The following is a 15,319-nucleotide window of genomic DNA, read 5'->3' as shown; positions in this document are numbered from 1 at the left end:
ACGTACAGTTGCGGACCTGCGCCTTTTTCGCCGAGCCCTGAAGGCCCATCTATTCCGTGCGGCCGGCCTGGCGTAGTTTGGATTGTGTTTCAGTGGGGGGTTTTGTATGGGTGTGTTTTTAGAACAGGCCTATTATTCAATTCGATTTTAAAACAGAAACTATTTATTTATTCGTGGTTTTTAGTATCGCCTGTTCACCACCCTGAGTCCCGCAAGGGAGATAGGGCGGTATATAAATTTAATAAATAAATAAAATAAATAAATAAATAAATTCACAACTCAAAATAAATTACTGAAATGCTCTCTACCATTCAGAAGCTACAGCTGATTCAGAATGTGAAAGAGTAAATTATTACCAACATTACCTCTATTCCATGGGTGTCAAATTTGCCACGTCACATGACATGTTGTGATGTATCGTGACTTTTTCGTGTTGCCGGAGCTGGGGTGGGCACAGCCTCCATATGATGCAACCGGCCCATGGGCCGGCAGTTTGACACTCCTGTTCTACTCTATGAGGTGTACTGATTACCAGTAACTTTTTGGATGCAATTCAGGGACCTATCAAGCACAGGGCCTGGTTGCTTGTGGAATGATCTGTCTACAATTACTTCTGCCCAAAACATTTTCTCAAGATAAATTTGCTCCTGGTCCAGTCTTAAGCAGTGTCATCTGGCAGGAACTAGAGTCAAAGCTTATTTGTCACAGTAACTGCCCTACAAAGGAGCATTTTCCCCCATGATCCAGATTGCCCTGAATATACATGCCTTTAAGAAGTAATTTAAAATCCTGACTTTTCCCCAAAGCATTGATCAGAAAGCTCTGTGCCCATCTTGATTGCTCTTAATTGTTTTTGGTTGGTAGAAATTGCCTCAGGTATGATATTTGTAATGTTATCTTGGTTGTTGTTTTTACAATTTTGTATTGCTTTTATTTGTGTACTCTTCCTTGAGTCACATGTCAGTTGAGCAACTGTACAAACTGATTTAATAGGTTATAAATATGAAAAAGGTAGATGTATATGTATAAGTCTTAGTTCCTCATATGTGCATTTGTGACTCTTATAAGACTGTATGGAAATTAAATCCCATTGAATCAAAGTCAAGAAATAATACTGTTAGGGTAGCTTTCTCAACTCTCCTTATTTGTTACAGAACAACTCTTAATATCTCTATCTACCATGGTTGGGGAAACAGAAGGAGGGCAAAGAAAGGCAAAAACTTTACTTCCTCATTATTAACTAAATCTCATTGGAATTTTTGAGAATATGTGTGTATGTACGTGTATGTGTATATATTTATATACATACATACAGTATATGTGTATGTGTATGTATATAGAGAGAGACACACACAGTGTGTTTGTGTATGTATATGTATGTGTGTGTGTATGTATGTATACACATACATATATACATACAAGTAGTCCTCAACTTATGACCACAATTGAGTCCAACATTTATATTGCTAAGTGACACATTTGTTAAGTGAGTTTTGCCCCATTTTACAACCTTTCTTACCAGAGCTGTTAGGTGAATCATATAAATATATCACACTGTGCACTAAATAAACTTTTGTTGATCATATAAGCTTATTCAGTTATGCATTACATTAACCCGTCTCTAATTTTAACTCAGCAGAGATTTAAATCTCTTGCCTTTCAAATAAGCAGAATTTAAAAATTCCATAGGTGGATTATTTTCATTCTAATGGAAAGCTTTTTGGTTCTCATTTTGTTTGCCTTGTATTTTATGTAATAAACACCTAGTAAACACCTAATGAAATTTCAACAAGAAGTAGTCGTAAGAAAATGAACCTGCATGTTTCTAACTATATTCCTACTGAAAGCCAGAAAGAAACTTTTCTAATTAAAAGAGAGGGCATATTACTTCTGCCAAAGTCTATTAGTTTCCACAACAGATAATTGTAAGTTAGATGTTTAAATACTCTTAACAATTTCTTAAGATGATGATGACTTCCAAATTGGTTCATTAGGGTAGCACTCATAGTCTCTAAGATGGATAACTAGTTAATTTAAAGTATTATTGATAGTTACATGAACTAATCCAAAAGGTTTTGCTTTCTTTTGGCCAATTTCAGACATGTAATCATTTGCTTGGAAATCAAAAACAATACAAAATAGCTTCAATTGAAATAAAGGAAAACAGAAACAAATTTGGAATAGATAAAAAACTGCAACTTGTACAGAGCAGCAGTAGGAATAGTCAACCAGCATTTTCTGTGGCATATTGCCTCTGGTGCTTCTTTGATTGGAAGTCACTTTTATTATAAATAAAATCATATCTTCTGAAGGACAGTAAAAAAACCCAACTGTTATAAACTGATAGGATTTTCTAAGAGAGTTCAAAATTAGCAATATCATCTGGGGAAAAATGGGTTTTGTGTCCAATCAGCCATGCTACCTACCTACCTACCTCTCTTCTATAATAAATTTCAGTGATTATATGCAGCTTACAAAAATTCTAATTCCTAGAATAAGAAAACAGAGTCCCTAAGAAAATGTTGTAGGGTGAAACAATGTTGTCCATGACATCCCACCTTTGTAGTTTCTTCCCTCCTACCCTCAAGAACTGTATACTGTACTGTGGTCACCATTTCAACTTTCATTAAAGTTTTGGAGGTTGTTTCAAATGTTTTCAAGATAGATGATCTGACACTTCTTACATCCATATTCTCTCTCTCTCTCTCTCTCTCTCTCTCTCTCTCTCTCTCTCTCTCTCTCTCTCTCTCTCTCTCTCTCTCTCTCTCTCACACACACACACACACACACACACACACACACACACAGAGAGAGGTTAGTTATTATTTTCCAGTATGCAAAAGATTGTTATAAGACAGTGGTAAAAATAACTTCAGGATGAACTTAGTATGGTGTTATCAAGAGAGAATACTAAGATGGCAAGCGTGCACAGTGAGCATATTTTTCTTGCTTCTACTCTCTCTCTCTCTCTCTCTCTCTCTCTCTCTCTCTCTCTCACACACACACACACACACACACACACAAACACACACCAATAGAGCCATAAAAGGCGGCATGATCACTGTGCACTCTTGCCATTTTATTATTCTCTCTTGATAATATCACACTAAGTTCATCCTGAAATTATTTTTACCAGTCTTATAACAATCTTTTGCATACTGGAAAATAATAACTAACCTTTGCTGATTAAGCTGCCAAGGATTCAGTACTGCAATGAAGTTTTAAAGCCTATTATTTAGGGCAGCACATTTGTCACTCTTAAAGTCACCTTCAATCTATGAACTGCAAGGCTTTCTAAATCAACTTTTGATATCATAACTCCTGAGTGATCAAGCACCTTTGCTAGAATAAAGTCTAAATAGCAAAACTATCATAGATACGTTTCAAAAATAAAGATGACTTCTACAGGTAGTCTTCAACTTCATTTAGCAACCATTCAAAGTTACAATGGCACTGAAAAAAAGTAATTTATGACCAGTCCTCACTTAAAATTGGATACTTGGCAACCGGCATGTATTTACAAAGGTTGCAGCATCCTAGGGTCATGCAATCACAATTTGCAACCTTCCCAGTTGGCTTTCAACAAATATATTTGTGAGGGGGGGGCGAAGCTGGATTTGCTTAACGTGTTATTTATGTTAACTGTTGTTTACTTACTAGATAAATCACAAGCACAACAAACCACAAACTGCAATAACTGTTCACCTTGAAATAAAATTAAATATACTATATTATAATTGAGTATATTGCTCAACTGTTGTGTCTAGCAGTGGCTTTATCTTTGGGAAGAGCTCTACTGTTCATTACAGTCATTGTATAAAAGCCTTGTGTTCTTAGTTATGCGATCATAACCATGAATAAAAGGGAATAAGGTTTTATACAGTGGAAAAGCCAATATGCAATGGTTCTTGAATAACTATTTTATGTTGGCACTGTTCAAATACAACTGCACCAGTCTAAATAAAGTGATTATTTTATGAAAAGGTCAATTATTATATACACACACACATATTCTCTCTCTCTCTCTCTCTGTGCGAAATAATACTAACCAATATTTACAGAGCAGATGGTATTTATTTTGTGTATGGATATTTTTTTTTCAAAATTTCAGGACATCAGTATAATGGTATGATTATGTAACTTCTGGATGGAATGCTATGAATTCTTGACTATGCAGAATACAAATAAATCTAATTCCTACAATTATAGCTTTTTAGTGAAAACAATGAAACCAGCAAAGTTTGTGATAAACATAATATTTGTATTTTGCAAATTTCACACTAGGAACATTTAGAATGGAGCCAAATTCATTCAAAGCTTCCCATGTTTCCTCATTAATAAAATAGTAAAATATGGGTTAGAATGATACAAGTGTTAGAAAATTGACTGAACAACCACTCCAAGAGTACTCAAAACTGGTTCCACAGCAAACTGGACACTGGTGTTGAATGAAGTGTCCCAGGGCCTGATCTTGTTCAACATTTTTATCAATGACATACTGAATAAATTTGTAGAAGATACTATGAGGATTGTGTAATATTTTAGAAAATAAAGAAAAGATCCAAAAAGAATCAGGGGGCTTGAGTGATGGGCCAATATGAACAGGATTAAATTTAACAGGGAGAAATGTGAAGTCCTGTATCTAATGATTTGTCAGTACTACATATGAAAATAATCTGGGTGTCCTTGTTAATCACAAGTTGAATAAGAGCCAACAGTGTAATGGCAGATGCTGAAAAAGCCTGTGTTATTTTAGGATATGTTAACAAAATCATAAAGTCTAGATCAAAGGGAGTAATTGTCTGTTTCTAATCTGCCTTGGTCAGGTTCTACTTGTGTCCAATTCTGGGTACTGAAGCCTTAAAAAGTCATTGATCAACTGGAGGGTTTCCAGATGTTAACTACCAAAATGGTGAAAGGACTGGAAACAAGTCCTATGAAGAATGATTAAATAAACCAGATATGTTAGGTTAGCCTGCAGAAGAGGGAGGGTAGACCATAGCAGTCTTTAGATCTTTATAGAGAAGGAAGCAGCCTTGTCCCCTGTTACCCTGCAAGGCAGGCACACAATCAGTGGACTACAACTAAGGAAAGTAGATACAGGTTAGCTATTAGGAAGAATCTCCTGGGGATATAAGAGATGTCAACCAGTGGTATAAGCTGCCTTGTCAAGTGGTAGATTCCCTTTACTGGAGGGCTTCATATAGAGGCTAAATGACCATCTGTTCAAAATGCTTTAATGGGTTCTGCATGGAGAAGGAGTTGGACTAGATGACTTTTGAGGACTCTTCCAACTCCATGAGTCTTTTAGTTTTGTCTTGGTCAGCTGGCAATATGGATAGTCCATATTGGGAATGGTGCCAATTTAACTGAACACAATTTTTAAGGGAAAGGTTTACCCCAACCTTCAGCTTAGATCAGTCCTTGGCATTTGGAGCATAGATTACATATTTTGGCAATTAATCTTGTGCTGCTAGTAAGCATAAGAGTTTGATGCAATGCTGAATAGAATAAGCAATAAGCTGTAACATACCAATCTTCCCCAATTAGTTTGGAAAGAGAGTCTTAGTTAATTCATTGTTTTATTTTAGTTCTGATGGTTAATTTAATACAGAACATGTACTATGATTTCATTATTTTTAGACAACAGGGTGAGTTGATCATATTGGAGAAATAAACAGATATCGGTTCAGTCATTGAAATATTCATCAACCATTCAGAAAATGGAAAGATGAGAAAGAGTTAATTTAATGACGTGAACTATATATGGCAGCAGGAAAGCACAACTTAAAGATAAAAAACAGCCTTCTTGTTGATATTATTGGAGAATATTTCGACATTGAAATGAATCATTTCTTTTTCATGCTGTCATTCCACAATTTTTTACAAGGATTGTGAAAGACTGTGGATTTTATTAGCTTTTTGAGAGGGTGAAAAGAGGCATCTGATGTGTAAATACACTTGCAAAATCTTCTTAAAAGCTTGCAAGCTTAAGGTTAGCTTAAACAAGATCAGGGTAGACTAAAACAAATTACATTCTCCATCTTTTCCTTTTTATTCAAGTTTGTCTTTATTGGCCCAAAAAATATGGCTGACAGAATGGAATGTAGCTAAGTAGCTATGTCTTGTTCATCTAAGTTTGTGTAGGCCACATCACTGGGTTTGATGGGATGAATCATTGGAAAATACCTAAAATAATTCAGGTCAACAAGTACAAAGCATGTATCAAAGCCCATTTGTTTCAGTTTGAATCCTGAAGCACTCAGATATAGGCACATAGGAATCTGTTTTTCACTAAATCAGAACATTAGTTACCTATAGTAGTTGAATGTTTTCTAAACCCCACAAGGTTATTTTCAGAGACTGTATTTACAGATATGCCTGAACCACAAGTTCCAGTCAGGAAGAATAATGGAGAAGGACATTAAAAACCATAGTTCAGCAATATCTGAAGTGGCACAGATACCCCATCGCTGGTGTATACTAACCAACAGTGGATGTTTCAGGTATGAACTTTTCAGTTTGTATTTACTATTTATTTACTTTTTTTAACACTGGCAGTTCACAGATAAAAACACATAAAATAATATGATACAATAATAAAAGCAAAGAACCAAAAATGGCAAAAGATTGTACAAACAACAACCCACGTCTGGGCAACAACAATCCACGTCTGGGCGACCCATGTCACCCAGAAGATATCACCAGGCTTGTCTTTTGGCTTGGTTTCCTTCCCTGTTCCAATCCTGCAGGATTCTCAGACGTTCAGAAAAATACCCTAAAACATCTACAGTCAGATTAAATTAATACAAATCTTACAAAACATACAAAACTCCAAAATCCAAAAGCAGGAATCAGGACCAAGTGTTCTCCAGTAGAGCTCCATTTTGAGTTGGTACTGGAGGGTTTCAAAGGGCAGTAAGGTTGGAACTAACCTCAGCTCAAAAGGGTGGAGGCCATTCTGGAGGGCCAGCAGCACTACAGAAAAGCAGTACTCAGAACCTTACCCCTCCCTTCCCAAAACTAGGGAGCCATCAACTACTTCTTTTAACAAGATCAAGTTGGTTGAGCTGATTCTACTGGGGAAAAAAACAGTCCTCAAGATAATTTGGTATCCAAACTATAACTGAACTGAGCATGAGATCTTTAGCATATAAAGTAGATTCCTTTATTATTGAGACATATGATATAGTCATGCACTGTGTGTGTCTGTGGGCACAGACAACCAGGCAAACACATATACTGTCACCTTAGACTGGTTTTCCATCAAAATGTCTGGTCATGTTGAGTCTATTATTTCATAACTTATTCCTTCCTTTGTGTGCTTTAAGCAGAGAAACAGCTACTAAGATGTTTTAGCAGGGTTTTTGTCTGGGGGCTTGAAAGAGACTGTTGACATTGGCCTCTAAACGTCCAAAGATTTAGACCTTTAATGTACAATGTTGAATCAGACAACAGTGTTTCTTTTGAATCCTGTGGTTAGTATGAAGAATCAACCAACTCAGGGATATTCTCTCTAGTATCAAGAGCTCACATAGATTTTTTTTCTTGTTTTTTTGGGAATCCAGGTGAAATGTGTGGCTATTTAATCAGACTTGTAAACTAAAGTATGTAGGTCATATCCCTCACTGATCATTTGGACTGATGCTGTGCTCATTGTTGCACCATTTCTGCAGCAATAAAGGATCTATCAGTAAATAGTAGAAAGACATGACTGGATAAAGTACTCATTATCGCTAACTCTTTATGACGTTTAAACTTTGTCAGTTTAGTAAGCCATTTACAATCACAAATCCACACCCTTAGCCTTTGATTTGCCCAGTAATTGTTATTCTTGAAAATCTCAACTTTGATGTTTTCCATTCAACCTTGTGTATTGACACAACACTAAATAAGTTGAGGGGGGGAGGATTCTATGAGCAAAGTCTACCATGAATTTCATAGTATAGTCATTTTACAATTATCAGTCAATTTCAGAGGTATAATTTATTTTAAAAGGTTTTAAGTAATTTTGTGTACCTTCAAATCAGATTTTTTTTTTACTCCTGGTGATTGCCTGGACACATCCCTGTGTTACTTTTGGATGTCTGGACACATCCCTGTGTTACTTTTGCCATTGCCTCCTTCCTATGGTTGAGAGTGTTTAGCCCAAGGTGAACCAGCTGCCTTTGTGTCTCAGGTGGGACTAGAACTCATGATCTCCTGGTTTCTAGCCTGATGCCTTAACTACTACATCAAACTGACTCTCTAAAAAGGGGTTTAAATTATTTATTAAAAAAGGTAAATGACCTTATGCAAGAGATCACCTGGGCAATGCTGTTTGAAATAAATAAAGTGATGGTCTTTGATAGAAACAAGAATTCATCTTGTTTCTGCTATAAAAACTTAAATTAACAACCTTTAAATCAAGTCTACATCTATTTGAATATACTCTAATTTTTGGTTATGGTCAGACTGGAAAGCTTCAGGGAACTGTGATTTTTTTTTAAAGAAACAAAAATATCTAGTTGAACAATATTCTTTTGTTATCATTCTCTCAATATTCACATTTCATGAAGCTTATAACACCTTACAACAGGGCTATTGTTAAATATACTAGTTTGTCTTGTTTTAAATCCCATTCTATTCACATCATTCTTAGTGGTTCAAAATAGCTTACCTTCTGACTTTTCTTTTTAAAAAAACTTCATGTCTTATAGGGAACAAAGAGTAAGTCATATGCTGTAAGAGCTTGTCAAAGTCATAATTACAATTCATTTGTCTGTGTTCAGCTGTCTGTCATCTGTTAGCAGTTCAAATGCTCTGTGTGTCTTTCTGAATTTGTTGAAATTCTCTTTAATTATTTACTGCTCCATGATCATCCATTACTGATTGCTAACTGCTTTTGGCTCTCTCAGCCCCTGGTTTCCCTGGCCTTGTATCAACATTGCTCACAACCTTCAAGCCGTTCCAAGCCCGAAAAGCTGCTGATGCTTATTAGCATTTCTACAAATTTATGAAAATATCCTTGTTTACACAAGTAACAAGAACGGCTGTGTAGATAAACAATCTGCTCGTGCAGTGTGCCAAAACATAGGAGGAAGTCTGGTCAAGCCACAAGAATGGGATTTTAAGAATTCTGGTTTCTTTTTTTGTCTGTTTCCTCAATAGTTTTGGTATTAGGTGGAGTCAGGGATTAATTTTTAAAACAGGAGAGACACTACATCAGCTCATACCTGATGAGAAATCATGTTTCTCCATTAACATGGTGAATCCATCCCCCGTTAACTCACCTTTGACTGTTCTCACTGGCAAAAAAAAAAAAAAGATAGAAATTCAATGATATGAAATAGTTATTGCCAGCCATTATATCCTCACTTTCAACTCTGTTACTGTCACTAGAGTCAGACATGAAGATTATGTTTGTTTAAAAAAAAATGAAGCAAAGGGGAAAAAAACCTAATTTGAGTGTTAACTAAGAATTAAGGAGAAACTTCCTAACACTGAAGACAATTAACCAGTGGAACAGCTTGCCTTCAGAAGTTGTAGGGCCTTCATCACTGGAGGCTTTTAAGAAAAGACTGGTCAGCCACCTATCTGAAATGATATAGGGCAGTGATGGCGAACCTTTTAGAGACCGAGTGCCCAAACTGCAAGCTAAAACCCACTTATGTATCGTCGGGTGCCGGAGGCGTGGCCCATTGGATGGGCGTGGTCAATTGGGTGGGCATGGCTGCAGTGGTAATGACAGAATGGGTGGGACTAAAAAGTTCAATCAATCAATTCCAACTTTGCAAGATCATTTTTTTCCCATGAGAAGTTGAAATTGATTGATTGATTGAACCTTTTTTTTTTTGCACACAGTGGTGGAGGCCTAAAGCGAAAAGGTTTTATAAAACCCAGCTGAAGGCCTAGGACTGGGGCAACGGCACGCATACCCACAGAGAGGGCTCTGCGTGCCATCATAGATTCACCACCACAGGGGGCAGGGGGTTGGACTAGAAGACCTCCAAGATCCCTTCTAGCTCTATTCTGATGGATTGAGTGTAAAGCCAAAGGGTGCATATATCTCTAAACCAGGTATCCCCCCATATATAAATATTGACAACTTATTTTATATTGTATTAGTATTCTGTTTTAGTGGACATCTTTTATATATAACGTTCCCTTCTTTCATTTTTCCCCACAACAAGTCTGTATGAAGGTTGGGCTACCTTGAAAGCTTCTTGGGATTTTCCATGCCTGAGTGTAGACTTCAGCTTGGATCTTTCTTGCCCAGTCCAATGCTTTAACAACTATACCCCATTGCTAGGAAGAATGCAAACACGAATGTTATTTTTATTTAAAATAATAATTCACATCAAGATGGGGATGCGGTAGTTCTTTGCTATTTGCTATGGTTCAATCCAGGATGGCAAGTAAAGTTCCTTTTGGATTAAAATCCTCCTAACTGCATGTCAATTCTAAACTAAATTAACTTTTCCACATGTATGTTTCAGTTAAAAAAAACACACACAAGTAGATCTTCACAATAACTTGGCCTTCTGAGTCACTTTGCTAATGTTGTGAACATCCAGATGCTGACCACAAGAACCAATCACAGGTTCCATTAAGGAATAGGGTCAAGCAATTCCAAAAGTTCCAATAGCCAATGACAAGGAATGTTGTGAACTGTGACTTCTGGAGAATCATAGTCTGCCTATTGCTGCCTTAAAGTTTTCTCTTTGCATTTCTGGCAAAATACTTAAATTCACATTTACAATAAGAAGCATTGAATTGCAAATATTTACATCTGCCTATCCCAGGTTCTTCAGAAGGACTTGATAGGTAGATAAGAATGCCAAATGCAGTCTAACATCTGGCTGACTGTATGACCAACCATAATATAAAGCAGCTTTCTTGAAACAGCTTACCTCCTTCAATGATACTTTTAACACTAGTGAACAACATCTGCCTATCCTAGATCCTTGGAAAGGACTTGATAGAATGCCAAACCCAATCTAAACCTCTGATTGACTGTGTGACCAACCATAGTAATAACTCCAGAAAGTGTGTGAGACTTTCCCAAAGCATCCTGAGACCTGTTCAAGGCTATAGTTGCATCACAAAGGGCCAGGCCAGGTACGCTTCATGGGCAGTGGAAGGAAGAAGATAGTAAGGGTCAACCTGGGCAAAGCAGGGGCAGCAGATTGCAAGGTGCAGGGTGCAGGGCAGGAGGTTGGGAGTGGCTGCAGAGGGGATGGCCGGGCTTCTCAGATTGGTGCTACAGCAGCTGCGACTGAGGCAGCTTGGGTTTTGCACTGTGAGGCTTGAAGTGGCACTCCTCAGCTGTGATGGTGTGCGAGTACTGGGGCTGAAGCAGAAGGCCACAAGTGCTGATAGGCTGAGTTGCTGAAGGCCCTGGGCCTCTATTTCAGTCACCATGCCACCGGCACCACCGTTGATACAGAGGACCGACACTGTGTAGGACAACCAGGAGAGCAGAGATGGGGGAAAATAGACAGATGGGGGGAGTTAAAGAGGAAACAATCCCTTACATTGGAACAAACGAGGATCATTGCTGGGAGGAAGCAGTTTGGGAATGGTTTGAATCCTGGTAGGTCTTCACCTAATGGCCAAGTGTGAATCACTTAACACATACAGTATCACTTAATAACCCCATCGCTTAGTGACAGAGTTGCTAGTCCAAATTGTGAAGGTTAAGCGACAGCTACCTGTAGACTAAATTATTTATAACGAAAACATCTTCCTCATTGCAGGTACTTGAATCTAGTGATGAAGGCCACATGTCCTTTTCTTTGATAAGCAAAGTAGACTGAGCTATTTTGTGCTCAGTTGGTTCTAAATAGTACTAACATTTAATTAAATAGCATGCAATTGGTTCCCTCCTCCGTCCCATTTCACAACTTATCAAAAATCTGTTGGCTACCAGTAACTTGACAACTTCATCACCCACACTCCCCAGCTGTGGCATAGTATTTCCTATCCCTAGTTCTCAAAGAAGAATAACTAGAGGGATTTCAATACTACCTGTCATTTCCTTAGCAAATTTAGCCAACTGAAAGTACTTATTAACACAGGTAACCTGTCAATTAGATTATTTCTGTTGGATTTTGTATGAAAAGTTCACATAATTAAATGTGATGTTTTAAAGACAGGCTAGTGTGTTGTGTTGTGTATGTATATATAAAACCTGAGGTGACTGTCCAATGTTATAATCAGGATCTAGAAATGGATACAATCACACCTGGAAATTGAAACACTGCTTTGATGCATGAACTGTTTGGGGAATCTAAATATTCATTCCACAGATAAATACTAAATCATGGGAACTAATAATTTTTCTTTATTCTACACTGTTCAGAACCACAGTTGAAATAGCATGCCTTTTACCGGTACCACATTTCAAGAAATATTGAGACAATTTGAAACAGTTTCAGAAAAGGGCACAAAGATGATTAGAGGGCTGGAGATAAATAGCACTTTTTATGTACTTCAAAAAATGACATACACAAAAAAAAGCTACTGTCTACAACATAGAACCATGATATTTTTGCATTAACAGGTAAGCTGATTTCAATTGAAAATTAGGAAAATTTCCTAATGATATGAACAGTAAAGATTATCTAGGACAATTGTAGGTCCTCTTTCATCAAATATGTTCAAGTAGATCTGCATAGTATCTCATAGGATGCATTAATCTGGATTCCTGTGTTGAACAAAGGTTTAAATACTCCAGGAATATGTATGAGACAGTTTTAACTTCCCAATCCTTCCAAAGAGCATTCATCTGGCCAAGTAAAAATCTTCAGCCCTCACTACCAATCCATATTTTTACTAAGACTATACTGCATTCTATTTAACCATTACCTTATCTTATTCTTGCATTAAAATGAGTAATTTGTGGGGGAGGGGTCATGACAGTACATGGGAAGTCATATGGGGTGCTGTGTTTCGTGGAATGTAGGGCTGTGATTATCCAAGAAAAGGAAGATGGTAGGAAAGTTTAATTAAGTCATCTTCCAGCTGCCTCTCATGGAAGAATAATAGCATTCATGGTAAGACTGCTAATACCTTTTACTATTCCTTTCCTCTTAAAATGGACATTTAAAAATATTGGAATATATCTTTCAGCCTTCTATGCAATCTTCCCATAACTGTTGTGACTCATGTATGGCTATTTTCTTGCAAAGTATGAAGTATCTATGAGTTTTATATTAGCAGAAGAAGCCTCTATTATGCTCCACAATGGAATGTTATTTGGTAATACCACCAATAAAAACTTATATTCCATTTCTTTAGTTTACTTTGTTGGAACACCCCATCTAGATATACTATCTTAAGAACCAGTAATAAATGCGTCAGATTGTTGAAACTTTGAAAATTTCCCCATTCTCTGATATGTCTTGAGACATCAGCTTGTAAAATGACAACACTGATAACTACGCTGTTTTTTCTCTGTTTAGTCCCAACACAAATAGCACACCCTGTTGCTTAATGATACCAATTGCTTTGAAAGTTGGAAAGGCAGTATAATCACACACTTTATTTTGAAAAGACTTAACTGAGGTTGTCAGTAAAGCTTACCAGTTTAAACCTGAACCTTCATGGTGAATTGTCCCAACTTTTCTTCCTGCTCATTGTAACTTATTCCTAGTCTGTTTGTTTCAATTATGAAACAGCAACATTTTGTCTCTTAGAAGAAGGGAAAAAATGGATATGATATAGCCTGATCAGATTTCAATAAAGTCCTTTCAGTTGTTGAAAGCTTCATCCAAGGTGGGGAAAGAGGGTATGCTAGCCCATTTCATTCTCCTCACTATTTTTTTATTTTCTATTTTCTACCACATTTTCTGAAACCAATCTTTCTAACAGGAAGTCTCTTGAAGAGGTTTAAAACCATAACTGCAAAACATTGTAACCTATGTCAGAAACTTCCACAAATCAGACAACCTTTTTGCTGCAGGCCCACAACTTCCACTGTCGGAGTAGCAAGGCTAAGGGATTGAGATGTGGTGAAGGGGTAAGACTCCATAATATATCTCTGCTCTCCCTCTGTATGATTTAAATTAGATGAGGGTCTGAATATTCAAAGAAAGATTATGAATCATACCTATTATTGAACTTTCATGTGTCCAACTAATATTGAGATAATAAACCACATGCTAGTTGCACTTTACCTATACTGTAACTACCCACTGTAATCAATTTCTTAATATATTTCCTGGACACTAATGTTTGTAATGGCATTCATACTCAGGCCATTGAATATATTGTGGTCTTATATCAACTTATTCTACTCATCATTTCATTGTTTACAATAAACAAAATTCACTTTGAATTTAAACATATCAAAGCAAACAACTAATATTGCAATATACAGTATATATATAACAGCCACTCTTTTCAGCCAGATTAATTTAACTGGGTTAGTTAATAGCTCTTGTACTAAAATCAGCAGGATTAAAACACTGAACTTTGGATGGCCTATGCCCATGAGTATTTTTTTAAGGAGTCATACTTGGCAACAATTCCATGTTGACGATAAATCTGAATTTACCTTTCAGTAACTGGAAATAGCTTATAGCAGATAACTTGAGTTTCAGGAATTCCTCTCTGCTCGATACCAGTAACATATAAACTAAAAGGCATTCACATTTTTCTTCCAAGAGAAGGTGTCTTAATTCCTATGATCCTTGTTACTGCAAACATAAAGTCCGCAAAGGGGAAGTAGTAATCCACACTTGCGGTTGCCATGACATTTTTAGACAAAATAGTTAGACCACAAAAAGCAATGACAGAGAGTGAGTGTGAGAGAGAGAAGGAGGGAAGGAGAGGGAGGGAGGAAGAGAGAGAAAGAGAAAGAAAGAGAAAGAGAAAATGATTCCACAATGAAACAAGTTCATTGGATAACTAAAATTATTTGATAAATTAAGTTAATGTATTGTTAATAACAAATGATGAAGATTGTTTAAAAACATTTTCAGACCATGTGTACTTGGGCAAATCAACCAGTTGTTCAGCAATTTATGGAGAAAGAGCTGAGCTTCTAAAAGAGTGTCATCTTCAAATACTAAGAAGAAACAACAGAAGGGTACAAAAGTAACAAACATCAGCATTTACTTTCTCTTAATTTGTTTCTTTTTTTTTTCAACAAAAATTTTTATTGGTTTTATTTTACATGGTGGCAAGGCCATCAATTAATCAAAACAAAATCATATTTGTACAATTCAAATTATTTCAATATAATTAACTCAGTTATACATATAACTAATCTATTATTATTTTAATATATCCTACTTCCCCTTAGGTCAATACTAGTAACTCTATTTCTATACTC

At 36.6% G+C, this 15,319-nt stretch overlaps 1 long non-coding RNA gene across 1 annotated transcript in view; it reads left to right on the top strand.

Annotated features, from left to right (window-relative positions):
• LOC107282171 overlaps positions 1–15,319 on the top strand; it is a 26,923-nt gene that overhangs the window by 3,941 nt on the left and 7,663 nt on the right. The window contains exon 2 of the long non-coding RNA XR_001548770.1: positions 6,376–6,506. This is a non-coding gene — a long non-coding RNA (uncharacterized LOC107282171). The remainder of the gene's footprint in view (positions 1–6,375; positions 6,507–15,319) is intronic.

Source organism: Protobothrops mucrosquamatus, unplaced genomic scaffold (genome assembly GCF_001527695.2).
Source record: "Protobothrops mucrosquamatus isolate PMUCROS unplaced genomic scaffold, P.Mucros_1.0 scaffold_32, whole genome shotgun sequence".
Classification (NCBI taxonomy): Eukaryota; Metazoa; Chordata; class Lepidosauria; order Squamata; family Viperidae; genus Protobothrops; species Protobothrops mucrosquamatus.
Note: the sequence above shows the minus strand (reverse complement) of the source record. Positions and strands in the feature narration are given on the sequence as shown.